This window comes from Pieris napi, chromosome 18 (genome assembly GCF_905475465.1).
Source record: "Pieris napi chromosome 18, ilPieNapi1.2, whole genome shotgun sequence".
Classification (NCBI taxonomy): Eukaryota; Metazoa; Arthropoda; class Insecta; order Lepidoptera; family Pieridae; genus Pieris; species Pieris napi.
Window position 1 is genome coordinate 7,174,621 of NC_062251.1, and position 16,900 is coordinate 7,191,520.

General features: G+C 37.5%; 1 long non-coding RNA gene across 1 annotated transcript; it reads left to right on the forward strand.

Moving 5' to 3' along the window:
* Positions 1–7,742: 7,742 nt before the first annotated feature.
* On the forward strand, positions 7,743–16,318 carry LOC125058598. Its single transcript, XR_007118450.1, has 3 exons — positions 7,743–7,949; positions 10,637–10,767; positions 16,197–16,318. It is a non-coding gene; the product is annotated as an uncharacterized LOC125058598 (long non-coding RNA).
* Positions 16,319–16,900: the final 582 nt, after the last annotated feature.

The window sequence follows — 16,900 nt, forward strand, 5'->3', positions numbered from 1 at the left end:
CTGTTGGAACTGGGCGTACTCCGAATTAAATGTCATGCAGAGACCCTCTTCCGTCATAACTGGAATCCATTGTACCTATAAATGATATTAAGATAATCACTACATAGTATAAAACAAAGTCGCTTTCTCTGTCCCTATGTATGCTTAAATCTTTAAAACTACGCAACGGATTTTGATGCGGTTTTTTTTAATAGAGTGATTGAAGAGGAAGGTTTATTATGTATAATAACATCCATTAAATATGGATGGAGAAATACTGTTATTTTTGAGGTTTCTAATGTGTTGTCGTAAATAATTACATTTTTTCCCTACGAGATTTATCAAAATAATGTACTAAGTATTGTACACATTTAAAAGGTCTACAGAAAACTCTGCGATGGTTTATGTCTATCTCTTATGGATATAACAATAACATTTTTTTATCATTTACTTTTTACGACAAATAATGGCTAATTTTCGAAGCGATTTTAACCAATACAGCATTAATCCTTATCCAATTAAATACATTGTTGATTTAATATAGATCTATATGGCCCTTTACAGCATATGATTTAAATTAATATTTTGGAAGATATTACAAATTTAAAAATTGCGGGACGCAGCGCGTCGGAGGCCGCGGTTCTACTCTATAGCACTTTGAATTTAGTATCAGCATTGCATCCGTGCGAAGCCGGGGTGGGTCGCTAGTATAACCATAAAGCACTTCTCTCGAAGCTGTCTATGGGCTCCTCGAGAAATTATGCAACTGGATCTCCGCTTTCTGGCTGATGCATCATTGACGGAGTCACAAATTCTTTTACCATTACAATGCAACATTATCATTGAGAAAGGCCATATTTAATGTAACCTTATTTATCACTCTCTTAATGTGGTTTCAGTTTTCATTTAGTTTAGGTTATTATTATTATTTTTTATCTTTTTAGTTTTAGTTAATATTAATTTTTAGTTTAAATATATTTTTACACACTTTATATTAGCTTCACCTGTATGTATGTATGTATGTATGTATGTAACCGACTCTTTCGGACTCGATTTTGACCCGCATTAAACGGACAGATTTAATTCAAACTTTGTACACTTATAAAGAATCAGCGACAATATAATAATTTCATAGGTTTATCTCGAAAAAACAATGGAATTTTTTTTAAGTCCACAAAGCAATACGATTAAATTGAGACAACACGTATTGCTGCTAGGACTAAAAAGTGGAAAATAAAAAGCGTGGCGAGCTCTGTGCCATATTTTTCGTCTATCGAGCAACCCACGCTTTTTCACAATAATACCAGTATTTTTTGTTCATTACCATTTTCAGCCTAAATTAGGAATTATTTTTCACTTTATAGTTTGATGTGCTTTAAAAGCGTGTTTTTTAGTTTTTTTAAACTATATTTATTTTATTTTTAGATTACCTACTTTTTTTTTTTTTTTTTTTTTAAAATCAGGGACCCCTACATCCTAGCCCATCAGCCACGCAATCAGGCAGATTTGTGACCGAGTGGCCAAGCAGCAAGGGAGTGTCAGAATCTCCCCTTTCTTAAAAAGGGACATTATTTCCTTAAAGGGTTGGCGTCTCCCGCCGGGCCCGGGCGACAACTACTCCGAAAATATCGTCATAATATTTATAGGTGAGTTGGGGCCCGCTGCCCAGCGACACTCGCGTTACCTCTCGTGCTATTTTTGTGAGTGACATATCTGACAATCTTGTCGCAGAATTTTTCCAGCTGCGATCTGTGCTCAAGCAACATGTCGGATAGCCCATCCCGGGATACCCTCATGCCAGTCTCGAGTTCCAGATCGCACCTGGCCCTTTCAAAATTCGCACAGTCGACGAGTAAATGAACCACCGTTTGGTCGGTTCTGTCGTCACAGTCACACGCGGGGCTTGTCTTCAGTTTGAGTCTGTGTAAATAGTGTCCAAAAGCCCCGTGGCCAGTCAGGATCTGAGCCATGTGAGGTGCGAAACGCCTTGTCTTGATTTGTTTGTATGCCGCATTTGCATCTTTAAAAAACATTTTTGTGACTGAGGCTGTTTCGCCCCCCACATAGCGCTCGTTCCAGGTGTCTAAAGTCTTGAGTCTTGTCAGTCGTCGCAAATAGGAAAGCGGATACGCATCGTACCCTATTCGCGTCCCTGTCTCCCCAACCGCCTCCCCCGCGAGAGCGTCTGCCCTCTCGTTTCCCGTAGTGCCAACGTGCGCCTTCACCCAAAAGAGTTCAATTTTAATGCCATTTTCATGGCACTCTTCCAGGTTCTGGCGAATCTCGGCAACTTGGGGATCGAGAGAGCGTCCACCCGCGATGGCATCCAGTGAAGAGCGAGAGTCGCTGAGCACAGCCGCATTCCGCCTTCCCTTGGTCAGATATGTCACTGCGTCCCTCAGTGCGGCTAGCTCCGCCTGGTACACTGTACAGTACGAAGCCAGCCTCATCTTTTTATTTTTAATCTCGGTCCCGTCTTGCCACTCAGTCCATGCCGCTCCCACTCCCGCGGACGTTTTGCTCCCGTCTGTAAATAATTTTGTCATAGTAACGTTATCGATTTCTGACGGGTCGTCCAGTTTTTTGTAAGTTATTTTAAGTCTTTTGGCGGGGTGTGGGAGCTCAGTGTATGGCAGTCGCGTCTCTATTGTCTTGTCATATGGTACGTGCGGTGACACCCCCTTCCGCGCCAGGTATGCGGCCGCGGCCTCCTTAACGCGAAGGTCCAGGGGAAGTATCCCTGCAAGCAAGGCCGCTGAGCTGAGTGCTGTCGTTTTGTATGTTTTTGCAATTTTTTGTGCGAAGCCCCTTGTCATGCGATCTAATTTCTTTTTAATAAAAACTTTTTCTAATGCTTGTGCCCATACAGCCGCGGCGTACAGGACTATAGGCTCGATCACTGCAGTGTATAGGGTTGCAGTGACGTCCGGCTGTAAGCCCCATCCTATCTTTGCTACTTTCGAAACTTGTCTATATATTGATATAGTCTTACTGTATAAGTTGTCAATGTGGCCTTTAAAAGTTAATGCAGCGTCTATTTCTACGCCCAGGATCCTTATTTTGTTGGTAAATATTATTGGCACTTTATTCATCGTGAGGCGGGGATTGTCATATTTACGTTTGCGTGTCACCACCATCGCATTGGTTTTGTGAGGCGCAAAGCTCAGTTTGTTCCTCACGCCCCACTTATGCACAAGATCCAATATACAATTGGCTATTTTTGTTACCTCCTCTCCCGTGTCTCCATCTATCATAAGCAGGACATCATCTGCAAACGCTTGGGCCTTGACCTGCTCTGCATCTATCATCTTCAATAGAGGGTCAATAAGTAAGTTCCAGAGCGTAGGTCCGGCTATGGAGCCCTGCACGCATCCTTTGTTTGTTCTTCTTAAGATGTTATGGCCTGCGTAATTTAGGATGACGCTCCTGTCCTGGAGATAACTGTTCATTATTCTTACTATGTTTGCAGGACATTCCTCTTCCACCAGTCGAACCAGTATTTGAGGCCACCAGGCACTGTCGAAGGCGCCCTCTATATCGAGTGATATAACGGCTATGATTTTCTTTTTTTCAAGCTTGCTTCTAATATGTGTCACTGCGGTGTAGAGGGCGTCCTCGGTGCTGCGCTGGGGCATAAAGCCGTACTGGCGGTTGCTTAAGCGTGGTACCAGGTGCCATCTGATTCTTCTTACTAACATTTTCTCGTACACTTTGCCCATAACTGGCAATAGGCCTATTGGCCTATAGGCCTTCGGGTTAGTGTAGTCAGGTTTCCCCGGCTTTCGTAGTACCACTACAGATGCCCTCTTCCACCGGGCCGGAAAGTAACCTAAGACCGCGCTTTTATTGAGCAGTTGCAGAAATATGTCGGGAGATGCCCTGACGGCCTGCCGACATATGTCTGCAGAAATTCCGTCTTCTCCGGGTGCCTTTTTAGGGTTAAAGCTGACGATTGCATCTTCTAGTTCGGTTTCAGTAAACGGAGGATCATGTACAGCGTTACTTCCTCCTTCACCGAGCTCTTTGGCTAACGCCCTGGTAGCTCTGTGTTCGTCATTATCCCCCCCAGTAGTGTCGTCCGGAAAGAACGCCTGCGCTAATAGGTTGGCCGACTCCTCCTCTGTAAGGTAATTGCCGCCATGAATGAGGGGTATATCTTCTTTTTTCTTTTCCGTCCTTCTTATTATTCTGTAAATACTATCCCACATACTCTCCCTGTCCTGCCTACTACAGAACTCCCTCCAGCTCTTCGCTTGGGCGCTTTTTGCCTCCTCCTCATACCTTTCTCTAGCTTCTATGTACTCCTCCACGACCATCTGTCGCCTCACTGGTCTGGCACATCTAATCCTTCTCTTTTTCGTCGCTGCCTCCTTCTTATGTTCCTACTTATGTTCTAATATAATTGATGTGTGTGTTTGTTAAATTTGTGATGTCATATTTTCTTGTATTATTAAGGCCTACACATTGTTTTAGGACGTATAAATAAATAAATTTGTGTCCAAAATAGTTAGAGCAGTGTTGGCCTTGTGGCTTCAGCGTGCGACTCTCATACCTGAGGTCGTAGGTTCGATCCCCGGCTGTGCACCAATGGACTTTCTTTCTATGTGCGCATTTAACATTTGCTCGAACGGTGAAGGAAAACATCGTGAGAAAACATGTCTTAGACCCAAAAAGTCGACGGCGTGTGTCAGGCACTGGAGGCTGATCACCTACTTGCCTATTAGATTTAAAAATGATCATGGAACAGATTCAGAAATCTGAGGCCAAGACCTAAAGAGGTTGTAGCGCTGATTTATTTTCCAATATATTAACAAAAAAATGTTTATATTTCGTTCCCAACCTCAACGTGATGCGATAAAGTGACAGTTAGGGCGAAATCTGGATGAACATCAATCGCCAACTGCAGAAGATCGATTCCCTTCAAGCTGGCGTCGTTCTGGTACTTCCAGAAGTTCTGCAAGTTCTCGCGGAATGATATATCGGTTATCAGTTCCATAAACTCCTGGTAATATTGGAATTTTTCTTGGTTATCTTCGGTTACGTTCCAGAATCTGAAGAATGAATAAGTTTAAACTTTTTTTTTCTAGAGTTATGTAAAATTTATTACTTTAAATACATAAGTTGAAAGGGACAGTCATAGCAGTCGATAGTCACCCATTTTAGTGAGCGCTGCTGGCCTGTGAGGTATACTCTTTCTTTTATGAATAAAGAGATTCTTTATTATTACAGCTAAAATTACATCGATCTAGTATTTACAATATTCATTATATAGTAATAGACAATAATAATTAAAAGTTAATAAGTAGAAAACTCACCCCAAAGCTGGTGCTTCCAGCATTAAAAATGCCAGTATTAAAGCTACATTGCCACAGGGACCTAACTTTTTAAATTTTAGTTTTAATTACAATTTATCTTTTTTAAATATTGTGAAGAGATTAGTCACAGATAATAAATATATATATAAGTTTTTATTTCTATTATTTGTGGCTTTAATCGTAACCAAATCATTAATTACACTATTTTGTATTTTTGTTGTGTATTTTGTCTATTAATTAATGCATACAGATTGTAAAATTCAGAGATAATTTTTGACTATTATACGTGTACAAAAGTAATTAAATAAATGTGTAATACGAAAAAGGCCAAGATTCCACCATAAAGCTAGTATTTTGACATATTGCATACTAATTTGACAGCGTGACAGTTCTCATGACAATGACAGACTATTTATAAATCAAGTGACGGGGACCTCATAGCCTAGCAGTCTTATTAAGTGGCAGCTAGGTGAGGGGTACCGGGTTCGATTCGAGGGCAAGTTTTAATTTAATTTAAATTTGTTCTCGGCCTATGGGAGGGTTGTGCGGTACCGGGCGAGTGCCTAAACCGTACATTGAGGGCATGGTCGAATTTCTAAGGCAAAAAGCACGAATTATAAAAATCTTATACTTGACGCTGGCTAATGCACAAACCGTGCCAGAGCCATATTAAAAAAAAAATCAAGTTACCGTTGTATTACAGCCTTCATTTTCTCCGGGTCCCTTCGCTCCATGAAGCAAGCCGTCACGGCTGGGAATGTAAAAGTCCAGCTTCGGTAGTCCCGCTGCAGTGAGACCACAACTGGTTCCGAGTTGTACCTCGCTAGTTGGCTGATTGCGCAATAGATGGCGCCAGTGAATGCCATAGAAATTAATATGAACCATAGTAATCTGAAATAAATACCATATGACCATCTCATTCAGACTTTGCGCTCAGTATGCCTCGCATATGCCAAAAACGTGTTGCTTTTTGACTTATGCCGGCCATACACACTACGGTCTACCGGAGAGGTAATCTGTGCAGGTATGCCTGCGCAGGTCAACCGAACAATGGTAGCGTGTATGGGGACGTTCCGGTGTATCGGAGCGGTCTTCAGTTCTCTTTGCGATGGCATCGAATGTGGACGATGACACGCTGGCGTTGTTAGGTCTTGCTTTAATTTTGAAGAAAAATGATACGAAAAACAAGCGAAGAAAGTGGTGTAAGCATTGGTTATTGAAAAGGAAAAAATATAGTCATGTTAATTTATTTAAACCTAAAATTTTCAACAATTATTTCGCCTCAGGCACTTGAAAAAATTATTCCTGAAACATGTGAGGCTTTGTATAAAGTACTTAGAAGAGATTATTTGAAGGAAATGCCGATTACTATGTTAACAACCTGCGCAGGCGACCGGAGTACACGCACACACGCATAGGTACACCGTACGGTGTCACTCGAAAGAATCGATTTTCGATCTTGCGCCGGTCGCCTGCGCAGGTTCAAAAACCTGCACAGGTCTATTCCCATACACATTCCGTTCTACCTGCGCAGGCATACCTGCACAGGTGGACCTCTCCGATAGACCGTAGTGTGTATGGCCGGCATTACGCGAGACATACTTTGAGCTAGGAAAACAGTGCAGGATGGTGTCATCCAACCTAAAGATTGGATTGGAAAAAAAGACCAGTCGAACCACTGACTGGCCCTTAGGTCCAGAAGTTGTATATTCTCACCTGGAAATACATCGTTAGCGCGTTTCAGAGTGTGACGTCATCACACTAATTATAGGCACATATGACTTACGTATGTTTTTTTATAAAACAGGGGGCAAACGGGCAGGAGGTTTATCTGATGTTAAGTGATACCGTCGCCCATGGACTCATGCCAAAGAGCTCGAAGTACATTGCCGACCTTTAAAGAATTGGTACTCTTTTCTTAGCTAGGGTAGCGGATTCCACATAGTGGTGGTGCACAACAACTCCTCTTAACTCTATTCATGGTAAACCTCTACATGTTCTATAGGAAAAAAACAGAAAAAAGGGTGCGTGTAAGAAGTTATACTACTTTGGCATTATTAAAAATAGTTTTTGATTGCAAGCAAATAATTAATTACAATTAAATAATCAAAGACTGGAAAAGGAGTCATTATAGTCAATAAAGTTCAGTTTACATTTGAAAAATTAAATAAATAAATATTTATTATTATTCTCTTACATTAAGTGTAACATAAATTGTATTATTATTCGAATTATATTTTTAAATTATGTCCAATGCCGTAGCATCTTCCGTGGGCAATTTCATTCTGTTAATTTTGTGGCACGGTGCGCGCATCGTAAAATTTCACTCTCATCAATTTTTCATAACGCGCCTAAAGAAGTATAACTTCAAAAAAAAAAAATTACACTGAATACCGCGTTTGTTGTTTATAGTAAAATTATTTATCTACATCATTATCTATAAACTACGTTCAAATGTGACAGTTACTTTCAAGTCTGTACGTTTTTTTCTTAAGTTACCTTTCTATAATATTAAAATTCTTCGTAACAGTATGCTTTAGTCCGTGTAATGTAGTTTCCTCGCAAAATTTCGTGTATAAAGAGCTGATGAACAGGATGGATTCCTTTATAAGTTCTATCATTGATTTCATAAGAGCTCGCCAAGTGAACATTGTGGTACGTGCCATTTGCTATCTGTAAATGTATAATAAGAAAAAGTGTTAGGCCTAACTTGAAAAGTATAAATAATAGTTAAAAAAAACTAAAAAACACGCTTTTAAAGCACGGGTTGCTCGATAATACAATAATACCAGTATTTTTTGTTCATTACCACTTTCAGCCTAAATTAGGAATTATTTTTCACTTTTTAGTTTGATGTACTTTAAAAGCGTGTTTTTTAGTTTTTTTAAGCTATTATTTATTTTTTATTTTTTAGTTACTTTTTTTTCATTTTTTTTCGGATTATGCATTGTCATCGATCTTTGACAGGTGCGCAAAGTTTGAATTAAATCTGTCCGGTAAAAGTGGGTCAAAATCGAGTCCGAAGGAGTCGGTTACATACATACATACATACATACAGGTGAAGCTAATATAAAGCGTGTAATAAAAGCAGTTCTTTAAAAGATATCGAATGGGTTCGGAAGTACTGAGGTAGCTGGTTCCACATAGTGGTGGTTCTCGGCAAAAAACTGCCTTAAATAACGCTCAGTTGTGGAACGGCAACGTCGAGGTGATATATGGAATTTCATATTCTGCCTCGACGTCCGATAATGAAACTCAGCTGCAGGTATTAATCCGAACTCATCTGAACACTACATGGTAAATATCAATATTGTTCAAAGCGTAAGCAATAATTTTTTGAAACCTTGTATTAAAAATCGGGCCGATGGATTGTTTCTAGTGATTCTAGGCTAGCTGTAATCTCTATAAAATATACATTTAGACTTTATTAAAGCTATTGATAAAGTAAGCCATAATGTTTGGAACACGAATTATTTTTCATATCCGTACAAGCACTTTTCCTACAATGTATATATGGTGTGTTGAAATTTACGTTTATTAGTAACTGATGAACCTTTGGGTATCATTGAGAGTTTAGGTATGATACCGAAGTCAGGGCAGGATTTAGAGGTCTGGAGGCCTCGCGGCATTAAAGAGGTCCCAAATAAAATGAACAAATTTTTCAGTCGAGTTTTTCAATCAATAATTTATTGTGAAACCAAGAAGATTCTTTTAGTATTTAACAAAAAAACGTGTGTGTACTTATGTACACGCGTTAGAAGTTATACTTCTTTGGCGTAACAAGATAAAAATCTTTTCAAAAATTTTATTCTACGTTTGTTGAAAAAACGACACTAACAGTAGAAAAAACTAAAATGCTATAGCTAACTTCAGGTTGTCGATTTTTTGTGATGATGTGCGCGCGCATCGTAAAAATTTACTCTCATAATTTTTCCCTAACGCGTCAAAAGAAGTATAACTTCAAAAATATCAAAAGAAAAGTTTAGTCGCAATTTAAAACATTTTTTTTGCGAAGTCTATTGTGGCGACCTCTCTTTTGTGGAGCGATTTATTAAATCCCTAGCATCACAGATATGTACTAACACGCTTCTTAAGAATTTTTGAATGACAGACAACGTGTGGTAGTCGTTTATATATGTGAGTTATTGTTTTTTTAACATCTATCTAAGTAGTTCGATACCCGGCTGTGCACCAATGGACATTCTGTCTATATGCGCATTTATCATTCGCTCGAACGGTGAAGGAAAACATCGTGAGGAAACCGGCTTGCCTTAGGCCCAAAACGCGACGTGTGTCAGGCACAGGAGGTCGATCTACTTGCCTCTTAGATTAACAACTGATCAAGAAACAGATACAGAAATCTGAGGCCCAGACCTAAAAGGGTTGTAGCGCCACTGATTTCTTTTTTATTTATTTAGGCACAAGAATGTGTGGTGATTACGTTTATCTGAATGTTTGTTAATATTTTCAAATTTTAAATGCAAAAATCAAATAAAACGTGGTTTGAAGCATCTTAAAAGGAGATTAAGATGTCAATAAGGTTCTATAATACGAGTTTAGTTCAAGGCATTAAAATTGGTACATTACTTTTCGATAGGCATTTCTGTATATCATGTATAATAAACTAGTTTAATCACTTTTATACTTTTATCTTTTATGTATGTGTATGTTAAATAAGTCTTAATATTTTCGACGTCCTGTATAATATATTTGGTTCGCGTTTAATGGAGATCAATTACAGTTTTAACTGAAAGATGTTATCAGTTGATTGTTAAATGTGTATAATTACGAGCACGCAACGGCAATAAGCATTACATAATAACCGAAGATTACTATACAAAAAGAAAAAGACTGCATTTTCGTGATTATTATTGATAGGCAAGAGGTGATCAGCCTTACTTGACTTCTTCTAAAACCTAGACGACTCATTGGTCTAGTGGTTAGTACCCCTGACTGCGAATCCATGGGTCCATGGTTTTTTGAAAAGACAATTCACACCAATTGACCTAGTCCCATGCTAAGCTGGTGAAGCTTGTGTTATGGGTACTAGGCAACGGACATACATATTATAGATATATAGACACATAAATACATATTCAAACACCCAAGACCTAAGCACAACACCAAATGCACATCACATCGATGTTTGTCTCAGCCGGGGATCCAATGCGGGACCCATGGATTCGCAGTCAGGGGTACTAACCACTAGACCAATTTTCTATTTATATTTTTATTATTATTACTATGTAAGAATATTTAATTTACTATAGGTATATTTGTGTTGGAAATAATTCTTCTTTAATAGTAATAATATTTTTTAATCTATTTTTGTTATTTTTCAGGTGGCTGTAGTGCTGACTTTTCTCTATCTCGTGTACCAATACAAAGTTGAGCTGGTTACGATGATAGACCCGCCAGCTTGTAAGAACTCCTTACAAAGGTCTAGATCACGTCCATCCAGGTCTCGCTCAAGGTATAATTTTACACTGATTAATAGCTTAGACTTTCTGACTTATATTCCCACTAGCGACCCGCCCCGGCTTCGCACGGGTGCAATGCTGATACTAAATACACTACAGAAAAACTGTGCGGCCGGCCGGTACCGCCGCAAACGCTACGTCCCGCAATTTTTAAATCTGTAATATCTTCGAAAATATTCACTTAAATCATACGGTGTAAAGGGCCATATAGATCTATATTAAATGAACAATGTATTCAAGGTATTTAATTGGTTAAGGATTAATGCTGTATTGGTTAAAATCGCTTCGAAAATTAGCCATTATTTGTCGTAAAAAGTAAATGACAAAAAAAAGTTATTGTGGGTTATCCATAAGAGATAGACATATACCATCACGGACTTTTCTGTAGACCTTTTCAATGTGTAAAATACTTAGTACATTATTTTGATAAAACTCGTAGGGTTCAGCCTGCGTTTGCAATGTAAGCGGAAAAAATGTAATTATTTACGACATCACATTAGAAACCTCAAAAATAACAGTACTTCTCCACTATTTAATGGATGTTATTATACATATAAACCTTCCTCTTGAATCACTCTATAATATTTAAAAAAACCGCATCAAAATCCGTTGTGTAGTTTCAAAGATTTAAGCATACAAAGGGAAATAGGGACAAAGAAAGCGACTTCGTTTTATACTATGTAGTGATAATCCATAGATCCACAGATCGTCTCCATCGCGTTCGATCTTGAGCCTCGTACTTCACCTCACTCCAAGTCTTTTCGGCTCTCTTTGCCTCATCTTTTTTTTTTCTTTATTTTACAAAAAAATATAATACAATCATAACAAGTTAGTAAACCGCTGTGGTTTATATTGATGTAACCATAACAATCTTGTTTAGGAGCGCGACAAATGCATATAAAAGTAGTTTTTTAATTTGCTGTTTATGTTGGTTGGCGTTAGGCAATCTAATATGTGATTTGGTAGATCATTTATTAGCCGCGGTAGTAAATACCTCAACGTTCTCTCGCCGTATACGTTGTTTGCTCTTGATGTACAGAGCCGGACTTGCGTTACCGGTCGGGTCTGTACGTCATGCTCTACTCGTTTTTTTAAGTCATCTCGAAAAAAGTTCTCCACTAGAAGACATTTATTTATTTTGCAACAGCCCTGCGATTCTGTAACTCACTTTTCGAACTCACACAGCAGCATTCTGAAAAGGTGGGAGCTTGTAGTTTATTGTTTATCGGAATGCCAAATCATAAAATGAGTGCTTCACGACTGATTTGAGAGCGACCGCCGATGCGAAAACCGCTGTGTGAGTTACAGAATCGCAGGGCTGTACGATGTTTTGCTCGGGATGGCCGCGCTTCCATTTTCCTTGCGGGTTCTAATCAAGGGCACGGGGATATAATTGACATCTATGATGAATGTATGGCCTTATCCATTTCCACTAGCGTCTTTTGTTTTACAAAATGTTTGTAACAATTACACCATGTTACTGGTGTGTTACATACTTTTCATGCCGGTGAGAGCATCGTCGTCATGTATTTTAGTAATTTTTTTTTTTAAAGACAATTCACACCAATTGACCTAGCCCCATGCTAAGTTGGTGAAGCTTGTATTATGGGTACTAGGCAACGGATATACATACATAGTATAGATAGATATACATATAAATACATATTTAAACACCCAAGACCTAAGCACAACACCAAATGCTCATCACATTTCGATCGATCCCCGGCTGAGACGAACGATGTTCGAACCCGGGACCCATGTATTCGCAGTCAGGGGTACTAACCACTAGACCAATGAGTCGTCATATTATATTGCCAGTAAATAAAAATGAACCATTATAAGGGGAATAATTTGAAGTCATGCAGCATAAATAATTTATTAAATTGTCTTATTAACAATGTAGTATATCTAGAAAATACAGTTCTAGGCTTAAATAACCTTTATCTAGCAAATTAGCCTAAACCTACCTTAACAAAAAATTACAAATGAAGGATTTTTGAAGTGAAATTTCTTTATCGGGGTTGGAAAAAAATTTAGTGTAACATTTTCTCGTTACGCGTCACATTTTTCCGTTACGCGCCATCTTTTGAAGTGAAACTTCTTTATCGACGTATGGGAGAAATTTTGTAGCAGGTTACGCGCCATGTTGCTTTTTGAAGTCAGAAGTAACAAAAATATATAATACCGGTAACAATGATAGTAATACTAATAATTCTATTACAATTAATGAAATTCTGTAATAATCTTAGTAGGTACTACATAGTAGTACAGTAATAAGTTAAAACGAAATAATTGTATTTGTATTCATGTCTATGATAATAAAAGCCTTTTGTTAAACTTTATCTAATTTAACTTTATTTAACCAATTTCTGTAAAGTTGCATATAGTAGATCATTTTTCGAAAAATAAGGTCATAAAGAAGTTTCACTTCTTACGTGTGTACACCTAGTACACGCACACATTTTTTTTTACCTATAAATGTTAATTAGCTAATTCGACTTACGGTCTTTCAAGTAAAGAGCGTACCTATTCTTATAAGACCGGCTTCGCACTTGCGATTTTTCTGGCAATGGGAGTGGCCATGGACGGCGGTATCACTTAACATCAGGATCCTGCCCCTGTTCTTAAAAAAAAGGGTGCGTGTACTTATGTACGCGCGTAAGAAGTTATACTTCATTGGAATTATTAAAAATAGTTTTTGATTGCATGCAAAATAATTAATTACAATTAAATAATCAAAGACTGGAAAAGGAGTCATTTTACGGCCAAAACCAATATGCAATATCAATCCAATTTTAGCTGTCATAGACTGACAAATCAATCCATTTCTAAAGAAAAGCATGCCAATATTCAATACATGGACTGAGATACCAATCTAATTATTCAACCAATCGTTCAGAGGGCGGATAAGAGATTGAAGATTGCCCTCTGTATGAAAATGAATGTTTACTCATGCCAACAACCTATCTGTCCATTTTGACAGTTGCTTCGATTGGCCAAATCAATCTCGGATTGCTATCGGTGAAACTCGTATGATTTGGGTTTGGGATTGCGACCTAACTTAATATACATTGGGAAAATTTATTCATCTTCGTCATCTTCCAGTTCTAGTGATAGTGATTTGGAAGTTTAAATGCAATACAATCTTAATAAATATCTCAATAAATTCTTGTCTACTTCTGTGCGAAGACATAAGAAGACAAGAATTTATTATATCCAGAGCCTGAATAACGCCGAATTCACATTTAGATGTAGGTTAACAAAAGAAGCTTTGGAGACACTTTTACACAAAGTGATGTCTATCATATATGACTTCTTGCAGGTTTCATCTTTTCATCAACTTTTGTAAAAAAAATTTAAATATTAGCTACAACCAAAAATATTTGTTACTATAGATACTACCTACTAACTCCACTTCAAAACCTCAAGACTCCAGCAGAACATCTTTATAACGAATCTCAAATACGAAGCAGAAATGTAGTGGAAAGGACATAATATGGTGTTTGGAAAAAATCGGTTCCCCAAAATCGGTTTGTCAAAAAAGGTTTTGCTTCAAGTATCTCGTGTACAAGCCGTGATAGTGGCATGTGCAGTGTTGCACAATATTGCTATTGATATGCGAGATGAACATTTTGAACTACTGCAACAAGTAGATGAACAAGCTGATGATATTGATCAAAGCGCAATTGACAACGTGGGAAATGCAAGTGTGCGAAGTAATCCTTTAAGTGATTATTTTGCTTTATTACTATAATATTTTATAAATTACAACATTTTTGAGATAAATTAAATAAAAATTCAATGCTTTTATTTAAATAAAAATACAAATTTTTAATACAATACATCCTCGCTCCAGGCACAAAATCTATTATTTTTATTTAACAATATATTTTTTTCTATGGCCCATAATTCTCTTTTATGCTCTCTATCTTCCTCTTCAAATGCCCATTGCTTTCTCTTATTTAGAAGCTCTTCCTTTCAATTGACTTTCATTTCCTTCGACAGATAACAATATCATGTCTTTGACTTTTTCCTCGATAGGGGGTAAGAGGAGTAGCAGCACTAGGGCCACCTCCTGTACGATATGTTTCAGCATGTATCAAGGCAGACTTTTTTCTTGTAGCCCTCTTTAAGCTTTAGCACTGCGAAAGTTTACCCCACTTGTGCTATTAAACAGCGCCTCCAGCGTCTTCCAGCACTGCTCTTTCTCCTGCCAGGTGACTGAGTCACTCTTTTTATTTTCTTATATATTTTTATAGTCAGCAACAAGCGAAGTTAAAAGGTCAACTTCTTCCCGGCTGAAATTGACGCTTCTTTCACGTTTTTGCGTAGACATTTTTTAAAGTTAAAGATCCAACCTCGAATCACAAAAACAACATACACAAACTACTCAGAGAAAATTTATATTTGTAATAATATGTACTAAAATACTCAATAACCTAACAAACAAAAATACCATATGAAAATGACAGCCCGTTTCGTTACAATTAATATTAAATGACCAACAAAAAGGTTAAGGTTCTATGTTTTTATATAGAATTTTGTAACTTTATTTGTTCGTAACAAAAAAACAAACAAAACGTTGCATAGCTATTTGCTACTTTATCCATACATTGTGAAACAGACCCTAAGTCTTACTTATTTTATTTCGTTCCAAAAACAGCAAACTTTTGGTATGCTTGAACACAACATATTGCATTGAACGAAACGCGGTCGAGAGGCAAGGATCACGCAAAAGATTGCTGTCAATCTTTTGTCAAATAAACAATCGGATAGCAGAAATGTTTATTGGCATGCAGATTGGAGATCGGTCCTTAGATATGAATCAGTCCAAGATTGGTTATAATCATAGATTGAGGATACATTATTAATTTTGGCCGATAGGCAATAAAGTTTAGTTTACATTTGAAAAATTAAATAAATAAATATTTATTATTATTCTCTTACATTAAGTGTAACATAGATTCTATTATTATTCGAATGTTGTTTTTAAATTCATTCTGTTAATTTTGTGTCACGGTGCGCGCGCATCGTAAAATTTCACTCTCATCAATTTTTCATAGAAAGTTAGGTAGTATAACTTCAAAAAATAAAATATGAGTATTTCATTACACGGAAATAAACATTGTTTTAAAGAAAAAACTTTTTAACCGGATTGAAGTTATGTATTATTATAAATTTACAACTATTTAACATAATTTTAAATTTATCCGACGTTTCGCGTGCTTTACAGCGTGCGTGGTCACGGTGACTAAAGACAAAAGATGTTGGATGTCAAAAAGTATCATAGCTGTAGAGAAAGTTGCCTTATCTGTATTTATTTCCCCGGAGTTGGTATCGACTAAAAGATGGAGGGTTTTGGCAAAAATGGCTCACAAACAAACATTGTTTTACACGCTTAAATCGTTGGATGAATTTTCAGATCCCGTTCCTGCTGCAGACGCACATATCCATGTGATAAAAATTGTTATCACGGACTCCGACCAGCTCATCGCTACTGCAGCCACTAACATCGATAATACGGATTAAATTGTTCTGAATAGACATTTACTTTTATTTATTAAAGCACATCTTAATATGTATATATAAATTACGTGTCACGTTGTTTGTCCGCTATGGACTCCTAAACTGCTGAACCGATATCAATCAAATTTGCACACCGTGTGCGGTTTGATCCAACTTAAAAGATAGCTTACATCTTAATTTATACCCACAATATTATTTTATTGCAAAGTATTTGTTTATTATTTGATAGTCACAATTCTAACAGATGGCGCTGTTGAAAGTACCAACGTTTCACATAAGCTACAATTTAATGGCATAACCAAAAAAAAAAGCATGGTGGTCCCCATGACTGGAGTTCTCCTGCCGTTTCCCTTGAATAGTTTACTACTATCTTATATAACAAAAACCTTAGCCATATAGACCAGTGCCGATAATTTTTGAAACCTAAAAAAATTACAGTAGGATGAAACCCATTAGAAAAGCAGGGGAATATGATCAAAATGAAAGGAAAAATAAATTACGGTCGATCTGAGGTCGGGAAGGGGTAGGGGGGGAGTTTTTAGGGTAAAAAACGGTTTATCTCGATTTCCGGCAAAACTACAAGTCCTATCGAAGAAAGTT